The sequence below is a fragment of the Camelus ferus genome, chromosome 18, assembly GCF_009834535.1.
Source record: "Camelus ferus isolate YT-003-E chromosome 18, BCGSAC_Cfer_1.0, whole genome shotgun sequence".
Lineage (NCBI taxonomy): Eukaryota > Metazoa > Chordata > Mammalia > Artiodactyla > Camelidae > Camelus > Camelus ferus.
In genome coordinates, this window is record NC_045713.1 from 34,624,973 (window position 1) to 34,650,494 (window position 25,522).

At 48.0% G+C, this 25,522-nt stretch overlaps 1 protein-coding gene and 1 long non-coding RNA gene across 2 annotated transcripts in view; one reads left to right on the forward strand and one right to left on the reverse strand.

The window, feature by feature from the left end:
* XYLT1 (xylosyltransferase 1) overlaps positions 1–25,522 on the reverse strand; it is a 292,362-nt gene that overhangs the window by 50,324 nt on the left and 216,516 nt on the right. The window lies entirely within an intron of this gene.
* Positions 4,342–17,477, forward strand: LOC116657613. Its single transcript, XR_004312797.1, has 3 exons — positions 4,342–4,352; positions 15,689–15,691; positions 16,348–17,477. It is a non-coding gene; the product is annotated as an uncharacterized LOC116657613 (long non-coding RNA).

The following is a 25,522-nucleotide window of genomic DNA, read 5'->3' on the forward strand; positions in this document are numbered from 1 at the left end:
GGGCCTTCTGCAAGTGAACGAGCGAATGAGTGAATGAATGAATGAATTCCATCCCAGGGACAGGAGAGAACACACAGGTGCTCCAAGGCCTCCTTATTCAGAGCCTGGCCTTTGGCCTGGCAGCATCACCCACTGCCATTAGACATGCCACATCACAGGCTCCACCCAGGACCTACTGAGTTAAAATTTGCTGTTTAACAAGACTCCCAGGTGATGTGTGTGCCCTTTAAAGTTTAAGGAGAGCTCCTTTAAGTCAGGCCTGAATATTGGTAGTTAATTCTCTTCCTTTTTCCTTCTTCATCTTCTCCCCATGGTCTCTTGCTGAGAACCCGGACTTCAGCCAAGTTACTTTCATCTCAATAAGCCTCAGGTGTTGGGAGTATTAAATGAAATAATGCATGTGAGACCCGTGCAGGAGCATCCGGCCCGGAGTAAGCCCTCGATAAAGGTTAACTGGTATTTAATAGTATTATTATTGCCATCGTGAACATCAGAAGCTTAAGACATTCTAAACTGGGGACAGCAGTATAAAGACCTGATTTGAACTTGGAAGGCTTGCTTTTTTCCCATAAATGTTCTGCAGAGTATGGTTTGGGAAGCACCCCATAGAAGGGCCCGGTCTACAGTCTCCCGGCTGGTGTCAGAATTAGGAACTGGCTGCCAGAGGGCCACCAGACTGCCCTGAGTGTTGGATATGCATCTGATTCTAGGCATGAAGACACACAGGAGGAAGGGGTACAGCTCTCAGGTCCCTGGGTGCCCAGAAGCCCAGTCAGTCACACCTGTCTGCTGGCAGCATGTGGCAGGGTGGGGGAGGGGATGGAGCTTGCTAAGCCTCCCTTGGAAGGAGCCCAACTCAGAGCCAACTGCTGTCCTTTGGGTCCCTCCTGCCCCCCATGCTGTGCCCTAGCACCCCTGCCCCATACAGGATGCTTAGATTCAGCCAGAAGCACTCACAGCTAACGGGGAAGCTGACAGTGCGAAGGCCAAATTCAGCACAGAGTTTTCGTGAATGTCAGGATTCAAGATTTCAAACCCCTGATGCTGCTGGGTATGTGCAGCTCCAGAGGGCACCAGATTTAGGCTTCCTGGATGCAGTGGGCAGGTAGGACATCTGTGGAGCAGAAACGTGCATGAGGGGTGGTGGACGGAGGACCGCGGACTCCGGCAAGCTGAGGGTGTGAGGCTGAGTACCTTCCAGCTGAGCTCAGAACGTTCTGTCAGTATTTCCCCAACTTCTTCCACTAGTGAATCATCTGCACAGTTACTTTCTATGTGTGTTCAATTTAATACCACCTGAGCATCGCCACAGGCAATGCTATTTGTGGCAGCAGATGTACCTTTCTATTCCAAATCTTAAATTGTGGTAAGATAGACATAATATAAAATTTGCCATCTTAACCATTTTAAGTGTACAGTTCAGTCATATGAAGTACATTTGTTTTGTCCTGCAACCATCACCACCATCCATCTCTAGAACTCTTCTCATCTTGCAAAACTGAAACTCTGAATCCACTAAACAACTCCCCACTTCCCCCCCAACCCCCTGGCAGCCACCCTTCTACTGTCCGTCTCTGTGACCAGTCATGTTCACAGATACGTTAAATTCTGGGAACCATGTATAAGTGGGATCAGACAGCATTTATCTTTTTGTGACTGGCTTCTTTCCCTTGGCACAGTGCCCTCAAGGTTCATCCACATGGCAGCCCATGTCAGAATTCCTCTCCTTTTTAAGGCTGAGTAATATTCCATTCTGACGTACTGTTTTAAATGTTTTTTCCTGGCACGTGTGAAAAGCAATGATGACTACTTGTCTGTATTCCACCTAAAGCAACTGGGCCAGCGGGGGCATACGGAGAGTGGTCAACTGTCCTGGTGTCCCCAGGACTGAGGGGGTGTCCAGGACACAGAATTTTTCATTTTAAAATCAGATGGTTCTGGGCAAACCAAGCTGAGTTTGTGACCCCAGGCACATGGATCTGGTGAGGGATAATGTGACCCCAGGAGAAATGTCATACTCCATCCTTCTATGATGACCCTGAGAGGACAGAAGACCATTATGGTGGGAAGGCCAATTGTAACCCTTTCCTGTACTTTTAAAGTTATTGAAGCTCAGGCTACAGCAAGACAGAGAATGAAATAACAGCAAAGGTAACAATCATATCTAACACCTGAGTGCCTACTATGTGGGTCAGACACTATTCTAAGCACTTGGCACCTACTGACCCACATATTCCTCGTGACAACCCTATGAAGCAGATGCTACAATATTTACATCCATTTTTTAAATTATAGAAATGGGAACAGGCATGTACATGGCCTTTTAATGTAATGGTACGTCCTGCTGTTCTGTCTAATCCACACATACAGGTAGATGCCGTCCTTTTAATAGCCACACAGAATCCTATGGAATGGGCACAGCCATTACCAGAGTGATGGACATTTAGGTTTTCCCCACCCCCCACCCCTTACAAATATTGCTCCTATGAACATCCTCGCACATTTATCTTTCCATATGTGAGGGTGATCGATTTCGGTAGGATTAAATTCCCAGATGTGAAACTGTTTGTGCAAATGATGCTTTTTCTTCTCTCTCTGCTTTCAGCAAGATACACATGGAAACTGAGGCTGCCCCAAGAGTCGAGGGCATGGCTGGGGCTCACATAATTACACAGGAACCAAGACAGCTGGCCACCAGTGGTGTGGGGAGGGAGAAGGAGACTGTGAAGATGATGGAGTAGGGGATGGGGAGGGGTTGGTGGGTTCCCGGCATAGACTGGCCAAGCCTGGGCAGAGGTCTTCTGGCTTCCCCATGGTACCAACAACCAGGGGGACCCACGTGAGCCTTCTGTCAAGCAGCCATGGGTGTAGGGGGTGCAGAGAACCATCGTCTCCAGCTGATGCCCATCTGCCTGCTGACAGCACCAATTTTCAGTAGGACAACCTTGGTAGATACTTTTCAGGAGTCTGGCTACAGTCATGAGGCAAGCAGGCATTGGGTCTAATTCTGTTCTGTTCCTCCAGGACCTGACACACAGTAGGTGCTCAACAGATATTCACTGGTGTGTTTAACAAACGTGTCGGCATGCGGGGCTCACGGATGCCCAGCACAGGACCACGCCACAGAAGGGGCTCCGCCCACAAAGGGAGAGAGCATGGTCATTCACCTCTACCTCTGTGCCTTTGCCCATTCCATTCCCTCTGCCAGGAACACTCTTCCCTATGTCTCTGACCTGGAGGAGTCGTGGGGCAATGAGAAAACACTAAATAATAACGATGGCAGAAAACATGCCTTTTGTTGCCTGCAAAGTGCCAAGTGCTCCTCCTCCTCTTTTAACTTCACAATAACCCCATCAAGCGGGTACGGTTTTTATGTGAATAAAGTGGGACACACAGATATAAGGGCTTGGCCAAAGTCTTAGAAGAGGAGGGGCAGAGATTCGGACCTCAGGACCTCTGACTGAGTCTGGGCTCTTTTCCATTCTGCTTCCTCAAGGTGAATAAGCTGCAGGCATGTGTTCCGTTTCTTTAGAAGGAGAGCCAGGAAACACCCACCAGAAACCACAGCCCTCTTCTGAAGCCTCCTACTCCTTCCAACAGCATTGTCGTAGAACGTACAATGTTGCACATCAGGAGTTGACACAGATAAAACCTTCTGTCTGGGGAGTAGGGGGGCCTTTCTGTGGTGCTTGTCCAAAATCTGACCCCAGCCACCTGATTCCTCTCACTACACTCCATCTTACAAATGGATTTGGACCCACATTTCCTTAAGGTTTATTTCTTTTGGGGTTGGGGAGAAATGCTGCCATCTCTGTCCTCGACTCTCCGGATGGTTCATGATTGGACCTTACTGAAGTCTTCTTGTCTGCTAGGAAGTCTCTCAGGAAGGCCAGAATTCGAGAACAACAAGAGGAAAGGTCAAGTTTAGTGTTCTCTGAAGAAGAGGCAAGAGCCAAAGGCAGATAAGAGAAGGCAAGCCCTGATTCAAATGTAGTTGAAGTTCACAGCGAGACTCGTGTGCTAGGATACAGGGACGGCTAGACGCTGTCATTCTTCCTGGACGCCGTGGGCACAAATGTAGCCACAGTTGGGCACCCGAGGAAAAGTAAACTGGAGAAAGTGCCACCCCAGCTCCCACAACCCGCTCTAATCCATCCTCAGGAAACAGCCATAAGATCTTCTAAAACGTAAGTGATCGCGCCCCCTCTTCTGCTTAATATCCTCAATGGCTCTCCATCCTCTGAGGGACAATGTCCTAGCTCCTTAGCAGGGCTGCAAAGTGGGTCAGGAGCTGGCCCTGCCCGTTCAGTCTTCAGGATCACTTGAAGCTCTCTAAATGTCTGTGCTCTTTCGTTACTCTAAGACTCTGCAAATTCTGTTTGCTCTCCTAGGAGACAGGATTTCCCACCTTGACGGGTAGATGCAAGCCCCCTGGGACCATAGTGGGTAAAGCGGTCATGGTCTCTGTCCTCGAGAAGTGGGGCTGGTGGGGAAGGCAAGACAAACAGGGAGGTTCTCGGGATAGGGGGTGAACCACCAGGTGAATTAAATCACAAAGCATTCTGGAGGCACCAGCTCTTCCCCTCCACACAGGCAGGCAGCAAGCTTGATAACCACCTGGATAAGAAAATCCAGTTACTTCTAATCAGATTTATCTTTTTGTTACTGGTGAAAATGACGCAGAATTAAAACATGCTCGTTGCATTTGCAGGAACTGGCAAACCACTTCTCAAAAGCCTCAGCGCTTCCACCGAACATTTAGGAGACACACATTTTTCATTTTAAACATACATAAGCCACTCTGAGAGGCAGTTTATCTGACATCCCATCAGTGGGAACTCTTAACATGTCAACTCTTGCTCCAGATGGCTGGCGCGGAAAGGTAACTGACAAGAACCAGCACCCAGAGGCCCAGCCTGACCCTAGAGCACTGCTGGAATCGTGAACGAAGAACTGAATTGCCACTCAGCCTCTGTGTGTGTGTGTGTGTGTGTGTGTGTGTGTGTGTGTGTGTGTGTGTGTGTGTGAAGTCTATTTGACTGTATTTTAATTCTCTGAAATCTGGTTGTCCTCATATGCCACGAGACATCTCAAATGAGCAGAACATTTGGTTAACTAGATTCTGCATCCCTTTACAGCAACCGATCACAGCCAGTTATTTGATTTGGTTTGGCGGGGACAAGACAAGGCCTGCTTTGGAGAACATCAAAAGATGGAATCTTAAAAGTAAATGTGATTTAAGTGCAAAACCCAAAACTTGGCTGCAGTGAAAGCTGTTTTTAGAGAGGTGTTTGCAGAAATTTCTCTCTGATCTTTGCTACTTTCTTCGTAAATGGGAGCTGGCACTTCCTAAATCTTTGCTTAGAAATGTTAGAGGAAAGGCGTTCCCAGCCTTTACCAATATTCCACCAAAACGCAGCATTTTAAATCTTACATGCCTGTGTTCCTATCACTCATTAGAGTTAAGTATGTTCTAGTTCCTTGACTGCAAGCTACCTGAGGACGTGAGCCTTGCTGGATTCACCTCTATTTTCTGAGTATCCAGCACAGGCCTGAAACAGGGCAGGTTCGAGCAGCCACATGCCTTTTTCTCTTTGGGTCCTCATGCCCGTTTCAGCGTGGCCCGCAGAATGGCTCCACCCACGTGTGTTGCATTCCAGAATGAAGGCCTTTCCATACTGTCCCCTACGCTGGGGACACCCTTCCTACATCTTTCGACTGGTCAACTCCTGCCTGTTTTTGCAAGAACCAGCTCAGCGTCAGTTCAACTGGCAAGGGCTGGAGTGTAAATGACCATGAATCCAAACTGAACTGCATTAGTAAGTTCGACTTTCTGTGTGTATGGCTAAAACCAGCTATTTCACAACATTTCACATTCCTCTGGGTTTGTTCAAATGATGGCAATGACCCATGGCAATAATTTAGCCATTCCAGTTTCACCAGACAGATGGTCTCTAACGCACCGACACTAACACATCAGGATTTGGAGTGGTTAAAATAATGCGGAGAGATGTAGGTTCCAGCTCTAGCCCTACCACTTATTAGCTGTGTGGCCTTGGGCGGGTCATTTCAGCTATTTGAAGCTCAATTTCGTCATCTTGAAAACTGAGGATGGTAACAATACCTACATTTCACAGGGTTGCAATAAGGATTAAATGAAATAACAGGGCATTAAAACTGTTGCTTGCAACTGAACGCTCCTGGCTGATACAGAACTTTGGCCAGAAGTGGGACAAGGCTTGGTGGGCAGGGCACAGCGACAGGACTCACTCTAGGTTGAGTAGCTTAGCCCACAGAATGCTAAAATGTTAGCTGTTACTGTTGCTGTTATGATTATTAAGACTTCTCTAGGATTCACGTCTGCATTCTGCTGGGGGTGAGATACAACAAGGCTCTCCATCTCCCAGGACTTCAGGGTTAGGTCAGTTCCGATTTCAGCCCCGGGTAAGACTTGGCTTGGAGGACAGCTGACTGTCCCCGAGCACCCTGGCAGCCTGCCCGCTTCCCTAGCCTGTCTGTACTGGAACAAAGTCAAAATGCACTGCAACACAGAAGAGCAGCCGCACACGCCTCCATGGAAAAACAAACTCTGCAGCCACCCCTGCAGACCTCAAGCAGACACAGGTTCTTGGCTCGAAAGAGATTCTGGAGGATCAGGACACGCTGCACCCAGTGAATTCTTCACCCACAGATTTCTGAGCCTGTTTCTGTTATTTCAGAGGGCTGATGAGAAAGTCATAAAGAAATCAGGCTGTTGAAGCAGAGGACACAGTCTCCAAGGTAGTAATTTGACAAGTCCCCAAAACAGCAAACCTTGGAAAGGTTTTAAGAGAATTTATCATGTAGATCAGTGGTTTGAGAGCTGTGTCTGGGGCAGCCCGGGGTTCTGCTGGGCCGGTGGGGTCTCAGGACAGCTCAGAGAGGAGCCACTGTCAACTACACTGGGGTTTTGAGTGAAGTTTCAATTAAGAAAAGAAGATTTAGTAGCTTAAAAATAAAAGTTCAAAAATCATGAAAGAAGAAAGCCAATTCAGATTCCATTTTTTTTTTTTTTTTAGGTGGAGAGGAGGGAAGAGAATAACATCTGACTCAGTCTCTGTAGCAGGACTGGTGGGGCTCTGCCCTCACCACCTGTCCGACCTTGTGCAGATACAGTGTCTCTGAGCAGCACTCATGCCTTCTGAACAACGGGAAACACAATAGGACACGTTTCCTAGGGTTGTTCTGAGGATAAAAGGATTGATGCATTTAGGTTAAGTGCTTCATCTGGGTGCATGGTATACAGTAAACACTTAATAAGTATTAGCTGTGTTACTACTCCAGATGCAAATTAAATTTCCTTTCTTCTTCCCTCCCTCCCTCTGTCTCTCTCTCCCTGCTTCCTCTCTTCCTTCTCTCCCTCCCTTCCTTCCTTTACCTTTCATATTTGTTCAATTCTGACTTTAGCCATGCATTCAGCTTTTTCAGCCACTGGTATCACTTTGACTTGTATGTCCCATTTCAATGGAGGTAACTTAAACTCTGATTTTTTTTTTTTTAATTGAAGTATAGTCAGTTACAATGTGTCAATTTCTGGTGTACAGTATAATGTCCCAGTCATACATATACATACATAAATTTGTTTCCATATTCTTTTTCATTAAAGGTTACTGTAGTTCCCTGTGCTATACAGAAGACATTTATGTTTTTTAAATCTATTTTTGTATAGTTTATATTTGCAAATCTTGGACTCCTATATTTGTCCCTTCCCACTCCCTTTTCCCCTGGAACCATAAGATCGTTTACTATGTCTGCGAGTCTATTTCTGTTTTGTAGATGAGTTCATAGTGTCCTTTTTTCCTTTTTTCTTTTTTTTCAGATTTCACATATGAGTGACATCATATGATATTTTTCTTTCTCTTTCGGGCTTACTTCACTTAGAATGATGATCTCCAAGTCCATCTATGCTGCTGCAAATGGCATTATTTTATTCTTTTTTATGGCTGAGTAGTATTCCATCATATAAATATACCACAACTTCTTTATCCAGTCCTCTGTTGATGGAAACTTAGGTTGCTTCCATGTCTTGGCTACTGTAAATAGTGCTGCTGTGAACATTGGGGGTGCATGTATTTAAGCCCTGATTTTATTAGACTTTCCACACGCTCATGTATCCTGCTCCTTGGATAAAGGTTATTCATTTACAGTCCCTCCTGACGTGCTTATTAGGGGTAATAGCTTAGTCCTTCTCCCCTTTTGTTCTTATAGTGACTGATACAGTGTTTCTTAAGGAAAAGAAGTCTGTTTAACAGACATCATCTCTGTTCACACATGGCTGTGCTGGAAAGGTGCTTGTACACGTTCATGGATTATTGATGAATTATTTTAGTGCTGGGTCCTTGATGATTTAAATGGTTTGGATTTATAAAAGAGGACTGTATTGTAAACTGTAAAACAGGACGTGTACTAGATAGATGAGTGTTCACATCACTATATCCCCACTCATCCATTCAGACAGTTATGTGATACCTACTGTGTTGTCAGGTGTTGTTCTGGATGCTGGAGTTGTTCAGTGATGATTGAGACCAAGTCTCTGGGAGAACGGATCCCTGGTACCCGGGGCATCCACTGTGAGTCCTGGCTTAGCTTCCCTCCTATGCATCAGGAATGGCACTAGTTATGTGCCATCCTTGCAAGAATTGAGAACATAGTCATGCTGATCATTTTTTGAGTTTTGAGGTTCAGATGAGGAACCCCAGCTGAGAAATGCTTGGCTGGCACAACGTCTGGCCCGTAATAGTTGCTTAATATACAGAGGGACAAAGGTCGAAGAAAATCCCCGAGGCTGTGCCAGGTCCCTGAGATGGAATTTCCAAACTCACAGAGAATCCCTTCCACACCAAGGCAGAGACGTGGGCAGGTCCAGCTGAGACGAATCCAAGTGAGGTGCCACCGTCCTGCAGGGACATCTCTCTGCATCGGGTGTTTGGGTTTGAAGCTTGCCTCTTTGCTTCCTTGATGTGTGAACTTGTAGGTTCCTTTATCCCTCAGAGCCTCAGTTTCCCAGTCTGAGTCATGAGATCATGTGTGTGAAAGGCTTAGCCCAGTGCCTCGCACACAGGAAATGCTGATTATCCCAGAGCGCTTCTGGCTTATCCCCTCTAAGGCAGGGAAAGGATAGCTGGCTGGCTTCCCTAGGCACATCACATAGCACATGGTCAGCAGGGGTTTCTCCAGGCAGAGCCATGGCCTGTGGGACACTGACAGGACCCAGAAGTGCAAGAACAAAGCCAAGAGCAAACTCTGGCTACCGAAGAGCTGAGCTTAGCCGGAAAAGGAAACCCAGATACAGAAGCCAAAATCCCTCTTTTCTTACTTGATCTTCTTACTGTTTCCTCCTTTTCTTAGATAGCTGGACCACGTATGCTAAAAAGCCACTATAAACCCCAGAAGAATTGAAAACAGGTGTTCAAACAAAAACCTGTACGTGACTATTCAGCACTAGTCACAGAGGGCAAAAAGGGGAAACACCCCAAATGTCCGCTGACAGATGAATGGATAAAGCAAATGTAGTTCCAGCCACATAACCGAATATCACTCAGCCGTAAAATGGAACGAGATACTGACACCTGGCAGCAACATGATGGACCTTGTAAAATGATGCTCAGTGAAAGAAGTCAGACCAAAAAAAAAAAAAAAAAAAGACCATACATCGTATGATTCCATTTATGTGATATGTCCAGAATAGGTAAATCTATAGAGACAGAAAGCAGACTGGTGATTGCCAGGGGCCAGGGGATGGGGAAACAGAGGGTAACTGCTTAACGCAGTACAGAGTTTCCTTTTGGAATGATTAAAATGTCCGGAACTAGACAGTGATAGTGGTTGCGCAACATTGTGAAGGTGCTAAATGCCACTAATGGGAAATTTTGTGATATATGAATTTCATCACAATAAACAAACACCAACAGAAGCCCACAACTTCAAACTGAAAAAAAAAGTCGTAACATAGCTACATGAATAATTGTACTTGGTATGTCGCCCATATTTCATATACACTCTTCACTCAATCCTCCAACCCGTCCAGAAGGTGGGCAGCATTCGCTGTACTTCACAGTGGAGGAAACTAAGCTTCTCGAAGCTTGGGTACCTCATCCAGTACCAGTGATGATGACGACTCCTGAGGGTACAAATCACGTTCCAGGCACCTGGTAAATACTGACTCTCATTTTGCCTTCCTGACAACCACATGAGGTGGGTACTATTATTTTGCAGAAGAAGAAGTACAGAGAGGTTAAATTACTCGTGCCAGGTTAGACAGTCCACGTGCAACAGGAGCAGTGATTCGTGCCTGATCGCCAGGCCTCAGAGCCCGAGCTTCACCAAAGAGACCCAGAGGGCTGGAGAGCATGGTTTGGCTGGGGAAACTGGAGAGCAAGCAGGCAGCCTCCGTGTTGGCCTCCCAGCTCCCTCTCATGGAGATGGGGACAGCTTAGATACCTGCCATATGACATCAAGGGATCACATGGGATCCAAACTCTCTCCCGACTGTGAGGAAGCCAGCAGGCTGCCGGACAGGTGCGACAGGTCACCATCCCTCGGCTGGCTGGGCCCCCAGAGGCGGCCCCTCTGTGTCTGTGCCGGCACCTCCGAGTTAAGGGGAGAAGTGACGGAGCCAACTTTAGGATTTACAAGAACCCACTACGGCTCATTGTTCTCGGGAAATTGACTCTCCCGCTCTTTGAAATGTTTTCCATTTGCATGGCAGAGTGAGCTGAAAATGCCTGTAGCTGAAAGAAACAAGTAAAGACAAAACCTTTCCACTGGTCCTCAGTCCAGGAAAAAAGAAAAAAACAACCCAAAGTTGCTTTTAATAATCGTGGAAGTGAGAAACATATAATAAAGGATCAGTGAGTCTTCTGCCCACTTGGAATAAGTGGCAACAGGCACTGCGGCCACAGAGGTGTTAAATGGAACAGCCCCTACTGTGCGCCGGGCACTGCACCTGGCACTAGAGACACAACCTAAGCAAAGCAGGTGTCGTTTCTGCACTCATGAGACCGTCCACCTGGTGGATTTGTCACTCTGGGCGACCCTACTGCCACCATTGAGCACTTTCTCTGTGCCAGGCCGGCCACATGTCATTTCACAGCTCCATCCTCACAGCAAAGGTTGAGGGAGGTGACTGTGACTGTTCCCAGTTTACAGATAAGAAAACCAAGGAATGGAAAGGATGAGCAATTTGCCCAAGGTTGCCTGACCGGTAAATGGGCCAGACTGGATTCAGACCCTGCTGACTCCCCAGATGCACATTCTGATCCCTCTGCTACACTTTCCATGGCCTGAGTCCTGGAAAATTTCTGCCAAACAGAGATGAGAGAAAAAGGGTTTCTGGGTCCAACTCCAGCTTACGGTGTCTCTCCAGGAAACCCAGGGGCCTGGAAACTAACAATGCCGTGTGCTGCAGGAAGGCCCAACAGGGAGAGACAGTAACAGTAATGAAACAACATGGGGGACCATTCTGATGGAAAGTGACTACCTGGGCTATAATGTACATATACACCAGCAGAAAGTATTAGCTATTATATTTCCCCTCCTCCAGCAGCCTAGCATAGCTCTCTACTTTTTTTTCTCCTTCCTTTTTTTCCCACTGCCAAGCAATTGATTAAGAACTAAAACAATCTCATCATGGCAATTTCTGTTCAAAATCTGTAGATACTGATAGGCATATGCAGAACAGATAAACAAGATTATACTGTATAGCACAGGGAAATATATACAAGATCTTGTGGTAGCTCACAGAGAAAAAAAATGTGACAATGAATATATATGTATGTTCATGTGTAACTGAAAAATTGTGCTCTGCACTGGAATTTGACACAACATTGTAAAATGACTATAACTCAATAAAAAAATGTTTAAAAAAATAATAAAAAACTTTTCAAAGGTAACCTGTTGCTTTTAGGATAAACTGGGGCATCTTAACATGGCTCTCAGGGTCCTGACTACCTCTCTGGCCTCATTCTATTGGTTTATCCTCTTGCCACACCCTGTCCTTTTCTTAACTTGCTCATGGGCCCTCTTCCCTCATGCCTCAGGGCCTTTGCACACACACACAGCCCTCTCTGTTTGGAACACTCATCCCCTATTTTTTTTTTTTTACCCATTTAGTTCCTTCTCTTCCTCTAACTTTCAGTTCAAGGACACTTCTCCAGGGATGCTTTCTCTGATTCTGCAGAAGAAAAAAGGTTATATGCATGTTTGTTTCCTATATTATATGCATGTGAACTTTCATCCTAACAATGCAATGAAGATGTAATTATTTAATGGCCTAATCTATGAAGGCAGGAATGTTAACTATCCTATTGGCGGCTGTTAGCAATAACAGCAAATGTCTGGCACATTTTATGTTTCCAATAAGCTTGTGTTGACTGGTCAGTCAATAGATTGACTGTATGAATGAATCAATCAACCAATAGTGAAGAACTAAAGCTGACATTTTATTAGAATGTGTTTTGTGGTCATCATCTTGGATCAAAATTTCTCTTCCCAAATCAACACTGCAACCTGTGGCAGACTCATGGGACAGATTACAGACAGGGCGCCCAGACACATCTAGGCAGAAAAATGTTGGAGAACCACACAAGATCAACCAGATTTACAGAAAGCACAACAGGAAAACATGTCCTGCCACTCTGGGGAATCTCTGAGAATTAGCTGGCCTTGAGGCATTACTCAGCAACTTGCCTGGTCAGCCGAGGAAAGATAAACAAGTCTTGTGGTTTCAAAGGGAGCGGGAAGCTGGGGTAAGTACTGAAATCAATGAGTCTCAGGATTCAATGTCATTAACCTTTTTGATTCAGACTGAAGAAGGTGGTGCAGGGTAAATTACAGTGTTAGGGGGCACCAGGTACTTCTGATGGGTTTATGAAGAGAAGGCTGTTGGTAAGAACATACAATCTGCTCTGGCTGCACATACTGTGGGGGGCTGGATAGGCCTACAGTCACGAAGGACCCTCTCTGAACAAACTGCCATGTCTCTGGCTGGCCCTGGTCAGGCAACACTAACAGGTGAGCCGCATTTCACGTGCTTCTTTCCAGCTCAAGTTCAGGACTGGTAAGCCATGTAGGTTGGGGAAAAATAAAGGAAAAGAAGCCAGTTGTTTTATGTTAAGTCCAGCTACCCAGGGCTGGTGGGATCCCCGGCCAGGCTCCAGAGGAGCTTGACAAAAAGGCCTCAAGAATCTCTATCACTCTTCCTTTACCCAGGGTCCTGAAAGCTGAAGCAAAGAGTCCATCAAAGCTGGCACATGGGTTGACAGACTCATCTGACAACGCAGGAAAGGCCATGCATGGGAGGATGAGTGGGTGGATGGGGAACTTAATTTGTGAAGGCTGAGATGGGAGTGTTCTGGGCAGGGCCATCATCTGAAATGTGGGAGACTGGGCAGAACGGTCTTGTGCAGGAGTCTGTGAACTATGGCCCAACACATGTTTTTATAAATAAAGTTTTATTGGAACAGTGCCACACCCATTTGTTTACATATTGTCTATGGTTGCCTTATTGCTATAGGGGTTGAATGGCGTCCTCGTGACAGAGACCATATGGCTTGTAAAACCTAAGCTAAAAATAATAAATATTTGATTTACTATCCAGCCATTTATAAAAATGCTTACTGACCCCTGTCATTATACTGTTCCTCTGTTTTTGGACATGCATACATTTTTCTCAGACTTTTTGACACATTCATCCTATCAAAGCATCTTCCTGGATCACCCTTCTCTTTGCATGCTGTACTTTTCCACCTCACGTATTACCCATCACTTATCTGCCTGTCTCTTCCTCTCATCAGCATGGACGTGCCACAACAGGAAAGTGCTTAATTTACGGCTGTATCCCAGCACCCAGCAAAGTGCCTGGCATATATAGTAGGCATCAATAAATATTTGCTGAATGATTGAAGAGCCACTTACCCCTTGTGTTATTGCTTTGTTAACATTTTCTTATTTAGATCAACTTTTTTTTTTTTTTAAAGAAAAATTCAGCTTCAGAAATCTGGGGTATGTTAGCTTTTCCTTACAGGGATTAATATAGATAAATATGGACATCTTCTAAACCTCACCTGCACACCACTTTAAATCATCTGGCACGCTGTGGATCAGAATTGGGAAGCCCTGGCTTGTGGTTAAGGACAGGGATGGGTTTAAGTCTGAGCTCCATCTCTTAGTAGGTGAGCAACCTTGGGCGAGTTCTCATGTCCTTTGCCTCTCAAATGAGGGTGATGAAGTCCTATCTCACTAGGCGGCGGAGAGATTAAATGAGACCACGGAAACACTGAGCAGAGCACCCTGCACACGCTTAGGGCTGGATGGATAAAGGCGGGGACACCCGGGAGTGCACATCTCCTTACAGATCAATTCATGACAAAGCAGCACCTCTCGGTTCTGCAGCCATCGCTCTCAATGAAGCCCGTCTCGGACACTGCCCTGTTGCTGAATGGCTGTACCGCATCCCGGCAAAGCAATTTGGATTAATGGGACCATTTAGCTGTAGGTGTCCAGAGAACGCATTGTTTAAAGTAACTTGTTAGAAACTTCCCCAGGGCGGCAAACTTTTAAACAAAGATTGACTCTGTAATCAAAAACTGCTTGGCCTTAAACCACATTCCAGCATCTCAAAGAGCACAATTACGCTGAGAAAGGGGTGGCAATGTTTGTGCCCCCGGCTGGGTTTGCCAAGTAATGTTGACTGATGAACACAATTAAACTGCACCAAGGAGAATCCTTCCCTCAGAGGAGGAAAGGACACAGGAGACAGCCGGTGGCTCTTGGGGACACAATTTCCATTTCTGCTCCATGAGGGAACAAAACACTTGATGTGGGATTCCACTCGGCCCCTCACCCTAGGAAGGCTGGCCAACACCACCAAACAGCCTTCTCTTTCCCACTCTCCACTTTCCAACTGAGCTGTGTTATGGGCGCTGGGCCAAGGTCAGAATCTGGGTTCCAGATGCTCAGTGTGGACCAGGTGTGGCTGTTTCATTTCAGATGGACGGCAGTGGGAGGAGGCAGGAGACTGTGCTCTCAGACTTGGCTTCTGTTCCGTGACTATCCCCCAGACTACGGGCTGGTCCAGATGTCCGAGCCACTTTCTGACACTGCCTGGGGGCCTTGGGGATGGGGTTGGGGTGGTGAGGTCGAAGAGGAGGTCTACCTACAGAGCTCCAGAGGAAGTTTCCAAAAACTTCCTCCAACTTGAGCTTCGAGGAGATTGCAGCTACAATGGCTTGAGGGTGTTGTTTTAGCCCGTTGTGGTTAAGAAGGCTGATAAACACCAAGGCTCTCTTAAAACTGCCTTGTAGCAGGGAGGGGATATGGGGGCCGGGTGGCTCAACTACAGATGTGCCCAAACATCTCAGTTCCAGCCAGTGGCCTTCTTGACTCCAATGATCGGATTTCCTCAAAGGCGTGCGCGCACTCTCTCTCCCGATCTGCATTTCTATTTAGCACAAGGGTGTAGAGGCATAAGTTATCAGAGAGAAGGAAGCAGCAGAGAATAAAGAAAGTGACCACGAAAAAGGCGAGACCATGTTTTTGATCTAGAATTAATAACTGTCCAGGAGTTTTAGTTATGAGAGTAACAATAAGAGAATCGTTTCTTGAGCGAGTGAAATAAATACCCAACTCCGCCCTGGGCCCTGTGTTTCAGGATGTCTCATCTTTACAATGACCCTAGGAGGCAAGTGCTGTGGGGAGGGGGCTCTGGTCTTGCTTGCCACATCGGGCCCCTCCTCTGCCCATCCTTCCTAGGTTTACCCAAAGGTAGAAGGGACTGATGGTACGATGACTCAGCGCCAGGGAGATGGCTTGGGCACAGTTACTAGTGGTGGACTGGGTCACCGCTTGGTGAGAGCCCCCAGCTGGATTCCACGACTTTTTCTCATGTTTGCTGCCTCAAGCCTGGGCTGCACCTGACCACCTGGGATCAGGATCAGGCACACTTTTCCGTTCTGCCTCTTCCAATCATGCAGGAAGCTAAGGTCTCCCTGGCAGACGCAGCTGTCTCTCTCTCCACGATGCCCCTCGCCCGGGGTTGGGCTGAGCATCCCGGGCCCAACGTTAGATGGTGGGAGGGTCAGATATGAGGATGCACATGAGTGCAGATCTGAGCCTTTGTGCCCACACTCAGCTGCATATCAGACAGCCGACAGAGCCGGACCTCAGGCAGAGCTTGGACTCCCACTTGGCCGCTGGTAACATTATCATCTCCCTCTTACAGGTGAGAAAAAACTGAGACTCGGGAAGCTTGGATTCACCTGTCCTGAGATCATGCAGTTAGTAAGGGATGGAGAGAGGATGCAAATCCAGGTCAGGATGACAGCGCGTGTTCGCTCACGTGCCCTCGTGGAGTGAGTGATGGCGCAGAACACGCCAGCGTGGTTTCGGTTCTGCTGCGGAACAGCTGTGCACATTCAGGGGGACGGCAGCCGTTTCGTTCTTAATTATGCTGCTCGAGGCTAATGTTTAAATGAGTGAGGATTCCATTGGCACTGCAGTTCAGCAGTTTGGGGAAAGGTCTGGAGAGTCCGAGATCGAGAGGGAACAGGATCATACAGGAATTTGAAAGCTGGGCATTCTCCGCTAATGCGGGACAGCTGGTTCCTCCATCCTTGCTTAGAGCAAACACAACTGGTAAAGCCCGGTCTTCCATCAGCCAGAGGGAGAGAGCCCATTTGGAAATGGGACCGCAGTGGCCGTGGCGGTCAAGTGCTGGGGCTTGCGTTTTGTGATTGGCTTTTTCCCCAGGAGTCAACTGCTGGCCAGCCTTGCGGTGAGGCAGCTGAGGCGCAGAATGAGGCTGTACTTGCGAGGCAGCTGCACCTGTGTTCAAACCCAGGCTTGGCAACTACACCAAGCTGTGTGACCTTGGGCAAGTCCCTCGAGCCCGCTGAGCCTCAGTGCCCTTCCCTGTGCCAACTCCTGCGGATGCTGTGGGGACCAAAGCAGAAAGTGACAGCTGCTCGGTAGTGCTGAATGCTGGTGGCTCTGGACTCAGGTTCTGATGGGCATTCCTGCACTCTTGCTTATCGGAAATTTATGCCTGGACGTTTCAGATGGAGAGAACGAGGGTTTAGCAGCCTCAGTTTCCTCATCTGTAAAATGGGATGCAGTCATAGTATCTACCTTCTGGGGTTTTTGTGACTTTAGATAAAGCAACGCAGTCATTTGGCCCAGGATCCCACACACGGTAAACACAGCCGTCTCTCGGTATCTGCAGGGGATGGCTCCACACCCACCACACATTGATGAAAACGCAGGATGCTCAAGCCCCTGACCGTCGGCCCACCATACCTGCGAGTTCCGCGTTCACAGGTCCAACCAACCTGGATACGGACCTGCGGATGTGGAGGGCCGACTGGACTCACGAGATCCAGCTAATATTTTAATCCACCGGGGTCTGCCAGAGCTTGAAGGGCTTCCCCAGGCATCAGCTTTGAGAGTCCACTACTGACCACTCCCCAGGCTGGGCAATGGCCCAGAGCGGCAGCAAGTGGGAGGAAGGAAGTGAATGATAATGGCGGTGATGATGACGATAATCATAATAAAACCCAGAGAGTTTCCATCTATCTCCCCCACGATTGGACCTTACCCTGTGTGTGGGCTCCCGCTCATTTAATTCTCTGCTATTATCAATAAAAAGGGGTAGAGACTGCCCTCCCTTATCCCACCTGACCTTTTCACACATGCGGTTCCTCTAGAATGCCGCTGAGAATAATCTCCAGCTGCAGTTAGATGCATGGGGGAGGCAGGGAGAGAGTAACCGTCTCCACAGGGCTGATCACCCACACTGTGGGCCACCCCGGGCTCATGTCCAGATTCCCAGGATGCATCTGGAAGTGCTCAGAGCATCCCAGACTGCACACCATCCCTGCTCTTGGCCAGTGGTGGACAAGCCATATCAATGAAGCTTTCCCGAGAAGCAAACATGCCCAACGCACTGGACAGGAAGACGCCCGGGGTTGGAAATGTCCTGTGTATGGACACGCAGACAGCCTTCACCAAGAGGAAGACCATGAGATCTGGAGAGGGAGAAATTAGGAAGACAATATCTTGCAAAATTCAGTGCATGGTCAGTCTGGGCTCTGGTGAGACCATCAAACTGGCAGAGGATAGAGACCACCTTTGCTTCTGAGCTGGCAGCATCTGCTCTCTCTTATTTCGCTAACAGCAGTGCAATTCTCTCCAGTGGAAGTATTCCTGCCCCCATGACACAAATGTCAGGTCCATGGGGGCAGGAATTTTTAATCAGTTTTGCTCACTGCTCTATCTTGAGCACTGAGAACCGTGCTGCTTAATATGCTATTTATTTACATTTAAATTAAAATGAAATCACATTTAAGATTTGATTCCTTGGTGTCATGAAGCACATTTCAAGCTCTCAACAGCCACGGGTGGGCTGGCGGCCCCCTGCCCTGGATGGCGCGGTCAGAGAACACTTCCAACCGCACAGTAAGTTGTACTGGGCAGCGCTGGTCTAGAGCACTGCCTGGCATCTTGCAGGATCTCAGTAAGCATGTGATGAATGAGGGAATGAAGGAATGACCGAAGTGCTCAGCCCTGCTGGCCAAAGAATGGACACATGACTCAAGATGAAACCAACCACCTCTTCTCCCCAGGACTGAACTTTTTTCAGTAATGAAAGAAGGGAAAACAAACAAACAGCCAACAAACATACAACATAGCTGGCACTTATTTCAGCATCCCTTGGGTGAAAGAACAGCCATGCCGTTCTTGCCTTTGGTTCTGCCACCTCCTGCACTGATGGCGTGAACTCCCTGCACCCTCCCAGGGATGTCCTTCCTTATCTCCGTTAGCCAGGACTGCGCTCCACACTCGACTTTCTGAGAAGTCTCGGTGCTTTCCATTTGCGTCCCATGAGAACCCCAAGAATTCCAGCCTGACTATGTCCAGGGGTTGCTCTGGGTCACTCCTCACCTCCAGAAACCCCCAAAGAGCTGTCCAGCCTAAAATACAGCTTGGGCGACCCAGAACAGCCTGCAAGAGGAAAGCAAACCACATTTCCGCGTGTGCTCTGGCAGGCGGATAAATAACAGGGCTGAGGCAATGATTATTTTGCTACTAGATGCAAACAAAACCGTTAACAGCATAATTACTGGCATGTTTTTCCAATTCCCTCGTGGCCAACAGCCTGAGCCGATCTGCCCTTTCCGAAGCGCACATTATCTGGGTGGAGCTTTCCTTGCATGGTCTCCACCTGGATTTTCGGTCTCCAGAAAGAGGGTGTGTACCTCTGAACACCCAAAGAATAAAAGTGGCTGGGTGCTGAGATGATCACACCCGAAGATCTGGTATCAGGCTCCCAAATATGACCTCCCACGAAGTACTGAGGCCAACATATTTTGCACCCTAGCCCTCACCCTGTTATTTACTACTGTAAATGATGAAGGTCTAGATCTTCCCCAGACCAGGGGACTTCAACCCTCTCTGTGTATTCCAATCACCTGCAGAGCTTTGAAAAATACAGAGATTCTTGCTTCCCATAAAGAATTTATATTCAACTGGTTTGGGATGGAGTCCTGATATTTGACAGGTATTTTAAAGATAATCTCCAGGAATCACTCAGGAGACTTTCCCTTGTTAAGAACCATGTCCTGGGATGCTGTGCTCCCCGTGGCAGGGACCCTATCTGTTTTGCTGCCTGTTGTCCCCCAGAGCCCGGTGGTTGGTCAGTGCTCAAGAAATAACTGTTGAATGAAGGAACTGAAGGGCACCAGCTCTGTCCCCACACAGAGGTGAGAGGACGGAGTGGTTCAGGAGCTGCCTTCCAAGTGGGCTCCTGGCTGTGCCCACTCCAGATGCTGCTGGAGACCCAGGGCACACTGCCCCCTCCCACAGGGCAGCTGCCTCCTGAACTCGGCCCAGCAAGGGGCAGCGGAAGGCTGGACTGGGTTGAAAGGTGTCCCCCCCACCCCACCATCTAAATTCATATCCACTTGGAACTTCAGAGGGTGACCTGCTGTGGAAATAGGGTGTTTGTGGATGGAACTGGTTCAGATGATTAGGGTGGGCCCTAAATCCAGGGTATCTCTAGAAGAAGGTCATGAGAAGAGAGACAGACGTAGGAAAGAAGATCAAATGAAGACGGAGGTAGAGCTTGGAGTGGTCTGTCTTCAAGGCAAGGAACCCCAAGGACTAATGGCAACCACCAGAAACTAGGAAGAGGAAAGGATGGTTTTCCCTCGGAGCTGGCGCCTTGATTTCAGACTTCGAGCCCCTAGAACTGCAAGAGAATACATTTCTGTTGCCTGAAGACACCCACTTGGTGGTCATTTCGTACAGCAGCCTGAGGAAGCTAGGACAGAGGCCAAGGGTGCCAAGAGGACAGGCAGATGGGCTGAAGAAGGAAGATGAGTCACTGGCTTGCGTGTTTCTCCAAACTCATCTCACTCCACTCCCCTCCTCCATCCTCTACTCCACCTGCCGCCGTTCTCTTTAGTTCCTGGGACACGCTGGGCTCTTCCTGCCACAGGGACCTTGCACATGCTGTCCCCTCCTTGGCCTGGTACCTCTACTCCCTCTTTTTCACAATGGGCCCCATTTCAAGGCTTGGCTTAAACATCACTCTTTGAAATCATCTCGTCTTCCCTGACCACAACCCCTAAAGTAGGACCCCTTCTCATTCCCAGTACCCTGACTTTATTTTACTAACATCATCTCCATTCCTCCCATGACTGTAAACTCACTCAGTGGATGAGCAAGTCCGTTCCACTGCTGCATCTCCCAGTAGCTAGCACAGTGCCTGGCACTCCGCCTGATTCAACTGCTAGTCAGGAAGTGAACTGCACACTTGCTTGAGTGAATAAATGATTATATTCTGCAAGCCACTCCCACAGGGGGCGGGTGGCTTCTGGTTTTCCAAATGGCCCTGGAAAAGCTCTAGCTTGTTTTCAAGATCTGGCTTGGACTATGTCCTCTTGGGGGAGTCTGAAGGCCCAGGTGTGAAGTGATGAGGGTCCGACTTGGGTCGAGATGGAGGGGTCACAGATGGGAACATACATAAGATGTCAGGGTTAGATTAGACCCGGCAGGTCCCGGTGGAGCAGTGAGGTGGAGAGCACACAGATTTCCAGCTGCTGGTGAACAGGTGGTCCCATTCAGAAGGACGAGACTGATGTGGGTTGGGAAGAAGTTCTAGAAGGATCATTTGAGAGCCCTGATCTTTTGGGGAGACAACTCTCTGGAGCTAATCTCGTGGGTCTACTGAGATCTATATCAGCTACTCAAAGCTTCCAAGTGTTCCAGGGCCCTTGTTTTGCGAATTTATGCCCCTTAAAAAGACTAAGAAACACCTCATACCCATTAGGACTAGCTACTATCAAAAAAAAAAAAAAAGAGAAATAATAGAAAAATGTGTTAGCAAGGATGTAGAGAAACTGGACCCTTGTGCACTGCTGATGGGAATGGAAATTGGTATAGCCACTATGGAAAATAGTATGGAGAGTCCTCAAAAATAAAAATAGAACCACCATGTGATTCAGTAATTCTGTTTCTGGGCATAGACCCCAAAGTACTGAAAGCAGGAAGGTGAAGAGTTATTTCTACCCCCATGTTCATAGCAGCATTATTTACCAGAGCCATGAGGTCGAAATCACCCAACTGTCCATCAGTGATGGATGAACAGGTAAGCAAAATGTGGTCTATGCATACAATGGACATTTATTCACTCTTAGAAAGGGAGGAAATTCTGGCACGTGCTACAGCATCAATGAACCTTGAGGATACTGTGCTAAGTGAAATAAAACCAGTCACAAAAAAGACAAATATTGTATGATTCCATTTCTATGAAGTACCTAGAGCAGCCAAATTCACAGAAACAGAAAACGGAATGCTGGTGGCCAAGGGCTGGGGGAGGCAGAATGGGGAATTAATTGTTGTTTAATAGGTACAGAGTTTCAATTTTGCAAGACGAAAAGAGTTCTGGAGCTTGGCTGCACAACAGCGTGAGTGTGCTTTACTGAATTGTACACTTAAAACTGGTTAAGATGGTAAATTTTATGTTATGCATGTTTGATCACAATTAAAACCAAAAGAACGAAGAGAAGTCTCGACCTCCCCATCTTTCACAGCCCTTAGGCTGTTCCCCGCCGCCTCATGCTCCGTCTTCTAAAATGATTGCCTCAGGCCCCTGGGTGTTCTGGGTCCTCTGCGCCAGCCCTGCTCTGTTAGCCTCCTGAGGATGGGGCTGTTTTGTGCAGGTGGGGGGCCTGGTCCCCACATGGAAGGCGGCTGTCTGGCTCTGTGTGACCACAAGGCCGAGAGGCTGCTTGGATTCAGAAGCTCACAATGGTTTCCAGGATTCCCGCCTCTGCCGGGCGGAGGGGGCTCCCTGAATGTGGTTCTGCATTATCATCAGCAATCACCTCCTTCCTCACTGGCCTCCGCATTCCCACTGGGCCCCCACCCCATGCTGTCTCACAGCAGCCAAAGTGAGCTATATTGTAAATATACTGTAAATACGGTTATTCCTCGTTAAAACTGCACCGCTCACAGGCTAAGGACTCCACCACAGGACAGGTGATCAACAGTCCCTGCAGGAACTGGCTCGCCCCACTTCACTGGTAGCAAGGCAAGCCCTTGCTTGTGGTGTTTCAGCCCTTCAAACATGCTGGAGTCCCACCTACCACCGGGCCTTTGCCCATGCCACCTCCTTTCTGGGAAGACTCTCCCAGACTGTGCACACTGCAGCTAGCTAACTCCTATCCCCTCTCACGCACCTCAGGTCACATGCTGCCTCCTCCAGGAAGCTGCCCCAGATCTCCCAGTCCGGGTGAGCTTTGCTTGCTAAGGGCTCTTACATCCTCCCTTCCTTTCCTTCAGAACATTGGCCTCACTTTGTAAACATGTGTGAACTCGTGTGATTATTCTAATTAATGTCCGCCCCCTCAATTAATAACAATGGCTGTCATCTAGACAGTGCTTACTGTCTACTAAGCATGTTACATCCATTAATTCATTTCACCCTCTAGGAACTGTATTTGGTGGTGCTGTTATTATACCCATTTTACAGATGAGGTAACTGAGGCCCAGAGACATTAGTGATTTTTTCAAGTCCAAGTTCACACAGCTAGTAGACAGAAGAGCTGGGATTCAAACCCAGGTGGTGTGGCTCAAGTCTGCACCCTCAGCCACTAGGACAAAGGCAGGAACTGACTGTGTTTTTCCATACTGTCGAACACCTGGTACCCAGCACAGTGTCCAGTGCATAGCAGCTGCTCAATAAATATTTACTGGGTAAATGAATGAAGTCAGAGGAGCCCCCACTCTGTGGGAGTAGAGGATCATTTCAGCTGGCACACTGGGCAGCAGCCTGAGCTCTTTCCTCCCCAAGACACCCCCAGGCTGCCTTCAGAAGGGATCTGGATGGTGAAAGAAGGGAGAAGGTAAGCTTAAGCCTCAGATCCTAGAACTCCATCTTTCCATCTTCAACTCGAATCTGTCTCAGCCAACTGAAATCACTGGGAACTTGTCTGCTAGTCCTAGGCAGGGGAAGGCCAGGCTGAATAGGAAAGATCACCAAGCTTCGGTGGACGGGGGTGCATCAGATCAGCACCTCTACTCTGACCTCGGCATCATCAGGGCCCAGTCAACAAGAGCCCCTAAGTATCAGTGCTGCGCAGAGTCCCATCTTACACCGGATGAGGTCTCGCACCTTCTTACACCGGATGAGGTCCTCACTTCAGGGCATACGGCCCAATCCAAGCTAGACAAGAGAAAGGACTTTTGGGGAGTTCTAAAGAATCCCAGTTCTACCAACTGATGAATGGGTAAACAAATTGTGGCATACCACAAGATGGAATGGTATTCAGCCATAAGAAAGGATGAAGTGCTGACATGTGCCACAGTGTGGCTAAGCCACAAAAATATTAACCTAAGTGAAAGAAGCCAGTCACAAAATGTCACAAACTGTATGGTTCCATTCATATGAAATATCCAGAATAGGTAAATCTATAGAGACAGAGGAGTGATTGACAGGGGCCGGTGGGGGCAGGTGAATTGAGAAGCCTGGACACTTACTTCCTGTCGTTATGAGCTGGCTTTTCCCGAGAAGGTGCCACAGAACAGCCTTTATGCTCCTGCCCTGGGTCCCTGGTGGTATCTCAAGACAGAAGTTTGGGACTATGGTCAAGTGTAGCTTGAATGTCCACATGGAGGGTCCCCCTGAGTTAGACCTTGTTGGTATGGATCCCCAAGAGACAGAATTAGTAGACCCTGGGTTTAGTTTGAAAAGCTGCAATACTGTTTCCCCTGCCACGTGCCTGCACACACACACACACGCGCGCGCGCGCGCGCACAGAGGTACATCCCAAACAGAATGTTTGGACACAATCAGCCTTTGCATCTGATTTGCTCCAGGACACACAGCCCGGCGAAGGACAGACGGTGTGGGGTCTGTCACTACTGGCCCAAACCAAGTGCAAAGTGCTTTCGGTTTTATCCCGTCCTGTGACCCACCTAACTGAAGAATGCTAGCGCAATTTCCTGCCTTAGTCAGTCAGTAGAATAGAGGACAACCATGATGTCCTTTATGATCCCAGACCTAGCAGGGTTCTCAGTGTTTGAAAACATCCATTTTCATCCAGGCACAGGATACATAAGCCGCTACAACCAGAGCCTACGTAGGCCAGGCGGTCACATCAACAGAGAAGTGGGAAGGCCTGGATTCTTTAAACACACTTAGCTTGCATATTCCAAATCCAAGACTATCTTCCCATTCACAAATGAGTTGCTTCTAACCTGTTTGTCTGGAAACATCCAGTCTTCAAGGCTAACTCGGACTTCCCCATTTTTGGAGGAGACACGAGTTCAAGAAATATTTTCCCGGTCTTTTCATGAGAAAAGGGGAAAAAGGAAAGCAACTGAGCTGGTGGCGAAGTCCCGCCCGTAGTGCCTGTGCTCCTCCATCGCTGTAATAACAACAGCCTGCGTGTACGGAGCACTTCTGGTGTCAGGCACTGTGTTAAGCCTTTGATGTGCAATATTTCCTTTAACCCTGAAGAAGCAACTTGTGCCGATTCACACGGCCAGTCAGCGGTGGCAGAATCTGCAACCAGGCTGTCAGTGTCCAGGGTCTCAACGAGGCTGCCGGCCAGTAAAGGCGGACGAGTCTGGCCCGCAGGTAGAGCTGGGCAGCGGGCACAGGGAGGCGACCTCAAATCAGTAACAGCTAGAGCAGCCACGCCGGGCGCGCTCTGCCCTTGGATACCCCTCCAGGGTTTTAGAGCCTCATAGAAGCTTCTAACTTGGGCACCCCCGCCCCTTAGGAGAAGACTCCCAAGTCTGCTCATCCTTCCCGGGAGGGGAGAAGTCGTGGTTTTGGAAGCTACAGATGGAGTGGCAGATGGGAAGAGAAAACCTATCAGAGTTGCCCAGGATAAAACCATTCATCTGCAAAATTCATATGTTTTTGTGTGGGGTGACTTCAGGAAAACAACTGCAAGAGGAACCAGCAGTGCTTGGTGCA